Raw genomic sequence first — 9,259 nt, 5'->3', positions numbered from 1 at the left:
ATCACCCAATGGCTTTGATGCCTTCATGCTTCTGCAGCCTGGATAGATATAGAAATGCAGTTGATGATGGCATATTAAGATATTGGCTTGGCTTTTGACAGCAATCATTTTGCCTAAAGGAAACAGACTCACCTCAGAATAACAGTTTTCCCATAAACATGGTGTATTAACTCTAGGTTGGAAGTTAATGTTATATCATCCACCAGAGTTGTCCGTGCAGATATCACTCCTCCTGACCAAGAGTCCTGACGGTATTTCTCATAGAGCACAGTAACATTTTTTCCTGGCCAACATTTCTGGCCAACTGAATTTATTTTCACAAAATCAATTGACACATTGTAGGACTTAGAATAGGAGTATTCATTGAATAGGATACATTGTAGGATTTAGAATAGGCGCATCCACTCGAATTGTGGTCTCTTCCACTGGATGAAACAACAAATATGAATATACACCTGTGGGTATATACACTTGTTTATTTCTGTATTGTTTGTGGTGATTGCTTCCTTTTTATCCTTGGTAATTTCTGAAGCACTTTGAATAGAATTCATCATGAGTATACAACACATTCTTGTGTACTCACTTCCAAAGTTGAGGCATTTTTGTATGACAGAACGCAATCCTGGGGAGTCGAGGAATCTTGATCCAGGTACTAAGAAAAATTATGGATCTTATTTCCATCCTTAAAGGTTTTCAGTCTCCCTTGGTTGTTCTCAATGAAAATTCCTGCTGCATTTTAATCGCTCAATTTCTCTCTCTCTCACTTCCACTGTGTCCATGTTTTACTCACTTTTTATTTATTTTTTCTTCCTTGCAAACCATCTTACATCACCAAATAATTTCCCTATTTTGCAAGTCATGTCTACATGAATGGCACCGTTGACTTTATACACTATGGCCTCGACAGTGTAATATGCAGACTTGGTCTTGGTGTTGAAATTGTCATCACTGAATGTGCTGAGGTGCGTCCTGATGGACACTTGCCCAGTTGAGTTGGATTTCTAGTCGATCTGCTGGATGTCTCTTTGTCCTGATGTATCATAAATATCCGGGACCTTGGAAACTAACCTGAAGAGTAGTTGCTTTGCGTGTATGCGGAAGCAAATGCTGGGAGACACAGCATCCAGGAACACTAGCAATGGTCTTCGACAGCCTTTGCTTTGGGAGCTGTGGGGTAAGAGCTTCGCAAGAGGACCCGCCATGGGGCAGTCAGTTGCATGCGAATCACCAAGGACGTATTCCTGGGTGCCGGCCGGACGGAAGGGAGACCAATCCAGGAGGGATTCCTCTGCTTCTGTGTGCTTTGACAGGTCTTGACTAGGAGACCCCACACTGAGGCCATGTGGCTGAGAACAGGCAACGTGTTGCTAGTGGGCATTTCGGGAGGAGAGGCTCCTGGTGGCATAGAGCGTGGCATAACTCAGGAAGCTATGGATTTCGGGTTGCAAGGATATGCAGGGAACCACAAGTCCACTGGCCCTCACAGACTTTTCCCTTGGGGTGGTGTGAACCCGCGCCCTTTCTTCCATTCTTGTCCACCAACACTAGGGCCTGAACACAGATAGGACCGGGGTCCTTTTTATTCAGGGCCCTAGACTAATTGTGACACATTCATATTATGAGGCATCATAATCAGAATGTCTCGAGCTGGTGAGCCATTTTGCAAGCAATACCGGCAGGCGTTACATCAGAAATGGTATTGTTGCATCAGAACCTCCTAGAAGTTTTCTTTTTCTACCCTCCAGAAATGCATTCAGTGTCTGATCGTGGTTTTTTTGCATTGTTCTATTTGTGTTTGTTTCCCTACCATTTATTTTCTGATGGTTTGTGCTGAAGTGCCCTGGACGTAGGAGAGGCTACTGTATTTTGCAAAAAGTACCCCCTTTTATAGCCATTGTGCTTACTCCCATCAATAATTTAGAACTCACCAGTAGGCTGAAGGCTGGTTTCTTCCAAAAATTTGATATCCGTATACACTAGGGTCTTCTTTCCATTTCCTTTGCCAGGGTGTCTTGGGAATTTCGCTGAATTGGGCCCAGAGAATGGACTTTACTCCTCCTCTCGTAGGCATCGTTGGTGCCCCCAAGTCCCCCATTCCACTTGGCTTCCAGTGTACACATATTTTTTCAAAACATGTGAGCAAAGACAGCCCTTGACATTGGGAATCTCTACAGGTTAAAATGACACGCGAAAGGCCCAAAGGACACCAGTGATCTGCAACCTGCTGAAACATTCCTGAGATCTCTGTCATAGGTCCTTGGGAATCCTGGTTGTAATTGACCTGGGTTGACCTGGCAAAGTCCACAATTCACTGCAGGCCACTAAACACCTCTGCCACGTTGCAATGCTTTTCTCAAAATCGATACATTACTGGGTGTACAATATCTTGATATAGATATAAGTTCCTAAAAATTCAGACGTCGTGTGTGAATAGAGCCAAGTTTTATCCCAGTTCGTTTAGCTCCCTGTCATCTTTCCAATTTTCCGTCTTTCATTCTCCTTAACTCTTTACCTATATATTTCTCTCAAGGTTTCTATCCTCTACAATGCAAGGCTTGGCTCTAGCCTCCTGCACCTTCTATATATTAATATACATTTTTACCTCTCTCTCTCATCATCAATTTCTCTCCTATTTACCAATTTTAATTCTCTATCTGGGTTTTATTTTTTGGATGATTGTTAACCAATCAAAAATTCTTTTCTACTTCTGGAGACTCAGAGGAAACACTGGACCCTGGTTTTTTCTATGGTTGAAGGTATACTTTAGCTTAATATATTAGGAAATCTGCAGAATTTATTTTTTCCAGGTGTAATCATAGATCAGTGATCATATTCCTATCTGAAAAATTAGCAATTTTATTAATATGAGGAAAAATATTTAAGTACACATTGCTCAGTGGAGCAGGAGAGCCTGAGGAATGTTTGTGTGCAAATAATGAAGCTGTCTTTTAAGGTTTCAGAAAAAAAAAAAAAAAAAAACAGGTGTTAAAACTAGAGAATCCCACGTTCCTGAAAGAAAAGTAAAGCAGAGCACAAGAATATGTGGAATTCAGAAAGCTGTGAAACAATTTGTGCCCAATATGGAAAACTGTGAAAAGAACAGTTTGGAATGTGAAAATGCATGAATCTGACGGAGCGGAGCACAATAGGTCTGCAATATGGCAAGGTCTGAACCAGAGTGTCAGTCTATGTGGCTTTCCCTGAAGAACATAGTGCCTGCATTCAAAAGGCCTGGGAAACTCTGAGCTGGGCTGCCATTTTAAAGGGACTTACTTTCTTTTACTTCCTCCCAGGTCTGCAAACTTGAGGGGAATTTTAAATGACTGATAGATCTCTGCATTTGCATAAAGTGTGGTCTGTGGAGTCCATGGTCTAGATAATCCCTTGGTTGCCAGGGCCCACAGAGTTGTCCAGCTGTTTGAGAACCGTGTGTGCTGACTCTAAACTTTCTTGATGGGAGGCCTTATATTTTGGGGAAAGGGGATGTTCCAGCAACTCCTCTCATTTCCATAAATTGGGGCAGGGCCTCCTCAGCCTTTATAAGACCCATGTCTCCAGGGAGGGCAAAGCGGGCCAGCATTCTTCGTGTCATCCATTCGTTCTTGAGCGATGGATTCCTCCAGCACATGCTGCACATCCAGCAGTATGACAACATCTGCCTCTGGGCTGGGGGTTGAAATTCCCATGCATGTGCAGCTTACATAGATATATAAATGCCCTTTATGACACTGTGTTTTCCCCTCTGGTCTCTCTTACCCAAGGGCTGTGGGGCATGAGGCTGTGGATCTTCTACCCTGTATGCCTCCCTGCAGTGGGTACCCAGTGGCTTAGCTGGAACAACCCCACCCTGTTGGATCCATACCACATGTCAGCATCCTCCCTCCTGGGTTGTGAGCCACTCTTGCCTGAGAGAAGATGGCGCAGGTGGTGCTGTGCTGTTGAGCCTGAGGCAGGCTCTGCTGGCTCTCTCTCCCCACTACTCGTCTTTCCCTGGCTCTGCCAGGACTGATCAATGTGGTGATATGTCACTCTCCTTGGGCAGGCCTAAGCCACACCAGATGAGGCATGGCTGTTCATGGTGATCTGAGCCACTCTTCTATTTCTGTCTTTGGGCCCCTCACTGCTCCTCCCAACCTGCTGGTGGTGTGGGGGAAGGCAGGGGTGCAGCCTCCAGCCCGACCCTTGATCTCCCACCTTGTGCCTTATGGTGTCACTGGGGGGTCTTGGGTTCTTTGACACAGCAGACCCTCTTGCTTCTCCTCTTTGGCCTGTCCCTCTTGAGTGGTCCCTCCCCAAAGTAGGGGAAGCCTCCTTTGCTGCCATGCTGCTCATCCCCGGGGGTGCATGAGCATGCCTTGCCTGGCCCTCTGTGCTGCCCCTGGAATGCTCCAGATTGTCTGTCATGTGTCTAAAACTGGTGTTGTTTTTCTCTCCCAGCAGTGAGTCCCCTAGGGTCCCCACTGTGGTGGTGGGTCCCATGAGCAGCTTCCTCATGGAGGAGGTCAAGACAGTAAGGCAGATGAAGTCTTTGGTCCCTCTGGGGGGATTCAGGTGGCGCATTGTCATAGGTCTCCTTCTCTATGTTCCAGTGGGGACAGACCTTGGCCCTTGAGCACACTCAGCATGCTTCTCCCTTGACCAGGAAGGCTGCATGCAGTCTTGAGAGTGACTGTGGAGGGCCAGGAGGGTCCTGTCTGGCTTTTCTGAAATGTGTCCCTCCAGCCACGTAAAAGTCTGAAAGGCAAGCCTGGTGGCAGCACAGGCTCTTGTCCTCATGGCTCTGACCATGGACACTCACATTGGCTGTGTACTTTACACATACTGCAGATCCCCCTGTGACTTCCACTCTTTGAGAGTGTGTTCCCAACCCCCCCACCCCATGGGTCCCTAAGGGGAAAAGAGATGGTGTGTGGGACACGAGGCCCCCTCAGTGAAAAAGCCTTCTCTAGTGATGTGAGAGGGTACCTTGTGATACCAGATGGTGCCCCAGCCACTGCCCCTGTGAAGTTTTCAAGCAGTAGCTGCTGGGGCTACTTGCCACAGCTTGTGGGCAAAAGCTGCCCTCCCGTGAGGGGTGTGCTGGCCCCGCAGTGGGGTCCAGCATTGCTCTTTTGCCTAACATGGCCCGCACCTCCTCCCTCTGAGATGGGGGAGGGTCACACTGAGCCAGGCTGTGTTGGTATCCAACGTTGGGCTCTGCATAGGGCGTGAGTACGTGGTGGCCTCCCTCGGAGGGGAAGCAGAGGGGGGCGATGCATGCCTCACCCCAAGCGTGCCCTCCATCCCCTCCACTGCCAGCCAATGTCTGTTCTGCCCACACTCACCTGCAGTTGAAGCTGGTGGGTGGTGGTGGTGAGCAAGCAGTGTTCCCACCACCTGCCTCGGAAGAATTTCCCTGAGGGGTCAGGCTCTGAGGGGGGCGACCAAGTAAAGGATGGATAGGAGGAGGACGGAAGGATAGGTAGATGGGTGATTAGGCATATGAACCCCCCCACATGGCTGGGGGGGTTGGATACGGGTCCCAGTGGCAGGGCAGGGTTGTGGGGTGCTCTGGGATGACTGAGGCTGCCTGGTATCCCAGGGGTCCTGGGACTGCCATCATGGTGTGGTGGTGTGATCCCATGCTCGTTTTCCTGGTGGCCTGGTGTGTCTGGGTTCTTTTTCTTTTCCCTGGGCAGGCACCTGTGTCCTTCCATCGCAGCTCTTGCCCCATGTGCATTGCTACCCTTCCCCAATGCTGCTGGCCTTTCCCCTGCCCCAAACAGGTGACCACCCTGCCTCCCCATGCCATGTGTCTCTCTCCCAGTCAACCTGGGACCTGAAATGGCTCCACCTCATGTGGGTGTCACCCTCTGGCCGCCACAGCCAGAAGGGTGTCCCTAGGTGATGTGGTTCTTGGGTTCCCCTTGTGTGTGGGAAGGGGGGAAAGAGAATTGGTCTCAGAGTGTGCATGTGGGGCACGGTGGACATCAGTAGGTGTCTCAGGAGACGGTTTCCATGGGGCAGGTTGTGGCTCTTCAGTGTCATAGGTTGCGGTCAAGGGTCACCAGGAGGGGGGGACCTGGGGGCCAAGGAAAGGTCAGTCGAAGTCCTGGGTGTTGCAGCATGACTGCCCTTGTGCTGGATGTCTCTGGTGGTGAGACCCCATGTCCTTCCCTGACAGCCAACTCGCATCTGGTTTCTTTGGACAGTCCCCATGCCCACCTCGTGGAGGCCTGTGGCCACCCCCCTCCACCACCATCTCTTTGTGGCATCTCTCTTAATGCTGGCTGCTCCCACATTCATCCTCCTCACTCCCACTCCTCTGTCCAACCACCCATCTGTTCCCATCTGCTGATCCCCAGGCTGCATCCTTGTGTGTCTTGCCTGCTGCAGCCCCGCTCCATGCCTGCCACTGCTTGCTGTTGTATGTCCACTGGTGTCTTTGCCTGCAGTGAAAGGGCAGCCTTTGACCCACCCTCCATGTGTCCCCTCTCCTCTGAGCTCACCTGAGCATCAGTCAGGACGTGGCTAGCCATGGTGGGCTGGACACCATAGCTGCACCATTCCCAGGTGTGGCGGTGTTGGGTACCTTGGGCCTTGGCCATTTTGCCACCCACCATGTCTGAGTGAGCATGTAGATCGGCCCCAAACCAAGGCCCAGTGCCCTGGCCCTGCTCCCTAGGCTACCAGAGAGGGAGGTCCACATCAGGGGGGTGGTGTGGAGCTTAGTGCTTCCCCCACCCCTCCATGAGGCTGCTGTGCAGCCCTGTCCTGCTTGCACACTCAGTCGAGTAGTGGGTGGCCCGTCCTATGTCCTCGCCTGTGGAATAGCAGGCCTTCCCTCCACGGATGTGCACCTCTGCCCCCTGCCCCGCAGATGCTCCCCCCACACACCTCACACTGTGGTCCACCTGGCCCACTGTCCCCTCATCTCCTACTTGGTTGATCCTGCCAGTAGCATATGTTTGTCTCAAAGATTAAGCCATGCATATCTAAGTATGCAGGCAGGTACAGTGAAACTGCAAATGGCTCATTAAATCAGTTATGGTTCCTTTGGTTGCTTGCTCCCTTCTACTTGAATAACTGATAATCTTAGCGATAATCCAGCCTATGGCACTGACTCTTTTGCGTGATGTGTGGTGGGGGGAAATCCATGAATTTATCAGGCCAAAACCAACCTGGTCAGCCTCCTCCCCTCACTCCCTGGCCCCAGCTGGCAGGGGGAGGGGGTTGGCTTTGGAGACCCTAGATAATCTCAGGCCAATACATGGCCCTGTGGCAGCAACAACTCCTTCGAATGCCTGCCCTATCAACTTTCAATGGTAGTCACTGTGCCTACCATGGTGACCATGAGTGATGGGGAGTCAGGGTTCAAATCTGGAGAGGGAGTCTGAGAAATGGCCTCCACAACCAAGGAAGGCAGCAGGCATGCAAATTACCCACTCCGTTCCCAGTGAGGTAGTGATGAAAAATAACACTACGGGACTCTTTCGAGGCCCTGTAGTTGGAATGAGTCCACTTTAAATCCTTCCACGAGGATCCATTGGTGGGCAAGTCTGATGCCAGCAGCCATTGTAATTCTACCTCCAATAGCATATATTAAAGTTGCTGCAGTTAAAAAGCTCATATTGGATCTTGGGAGTGGGCAGGCTGTCTGCAACAAGGCGAGCCACCACCGGTCTTACACCTTGCCTCTCAGCACCCTCTTGATGCTCTTAGCTTAGGTGCCCCATGGGGCCCTAAGCATTTACATTGAAGAAAATTAGAGTATTCGAAGCAGGCCCAAGCCTCCTGGATACCACAGCTAAGAATAATGGAATAGGACCATGGTTCTACTTTGTTGGTTTTCAGAACTGAGGCCATGATTAAGGACAGCCAGGGACATTCATATTGCACCACTAGAGGTGAAATTCTTGGACCAGTACAAGATGGACCAGAGCAAAAGCATTTGCCAAGAATGTTTTCATTAATCAAGAACAAAAATCAGAAGTTTGAAGACAATCAGATGCTGTCATAGTTCCAACCATAAACGATACCCACTCGAGATGTGGTGACGTTATTCCCGTGACCCACCAGGCAGCTTCCGGGAAACCAAAGTCTTTGGATTCTGGGGGGAGTATGGTTGAAAAGGTGAAACTTAAAGGAATTGATGGAAGGGCACCACCAGGAGTGGAGCCTGCAGCTTATATTGACTCAACATGGGAAACCTCTCCCCACCTGGACATGGACAGGATTGACAGATTGATAGCTCTTTCTCAGTTCCATGGGTGCTGGTGCATGGCCATTCTTAGTTGGTGGAGCCATTTGTCTGGTTAATTCTGATAACCAGTGAGACTCTGGCACTGGCATGCTAACTAGTTATGTGACCTCCAAGCGGTCAGCATCCCCCAACTTCTTAGAGAGACAAGTGGCATTCAGCCCCCTAAGATTGAGCAATAACAGGTCTGTGATGCCCTTAGATGTCTGGGGCTGCACGTGCACTACACTGACTGGCAGGCACTGGTAACCCGCTGAACCCTGCTCATGATGGGGATCAGGGATTGCAATTATTCCCCATGAACGAGGAATTCCCAGTAAGTGTGAATCATAAGCTTGTGTTGATTAAGTCCCTGCCATTTGTACACACCGCCCATCGCTACTACCAATTGGATGGTTTAGTGAGGCTCTCAGATACACCCCACCAGGGTTGGCACACAGCCCTGGCAGACTGCTGGGAAGATGGTTGAACTTGACTACCTAGAGGAAGTAAAAGTCATAACAAGCTTTCTGTAGGTGAATGTGTGGAAGAATCATTAACCTTTGTGAGAACACGGACTGTGGTGGTGCCCTCTGTCTGCCCTCCAGCTTGCTGGCTCCCTCCGCTAGTGTGTGCAGGATGCAAGAGCCGGAGGACGGTATCCAGAGGCATGTGTTGCACAGTGGGAGAAGAGGGGGGCATGACCCAGAAGCGGATGGTGCCCTTGTCATGTCACTCAAGGGGAAGGAAGGAAGGCAAGAGATGCTGGGGGGGGGAGCGTGGATGTCATCCAATGGACCCGGGTCGGGAGGTTCTGCTGTTCCTTCCTGCCCTGTTCCCCACCCTGTGCCTCCTCCCCCACAAACCTGGCTGCTACCCACATTCTTCTCTGGTGACCCCCCTCACTCACTGTGTAGTGCTTGCCTGCACTCTGGCATTTCCCTTCCACCTGACTTTCCTGCTGTGTCCCCGAAGGTTGATCCCGGGTTTTTTGGGGGGCCATGACCTGTCACCTGAGTGCCTCTGGCTCATGGGGCCCAA

This window comes from Sus scrofa, unplaced genomic scaffold (genome assembly GCF_000003025.6).
Source record: "Sus scrofa isolate TJ Tabasco breed Duroc unplaced genomic scaffold, Sscrofa11.1 Contig2529, whole genome shotgun sequence".
Classification (NCBI taxonomy): Eukaryota; Metazoa; Chordata; class Mammalia; order Artiodactyla; family Suidae; genus Sus; species Sus scrofa.
The sequence above is the reverse complement of the archived record's forward strand: the minus strand, read 5'-3'. Positions refer to the sequence as shown.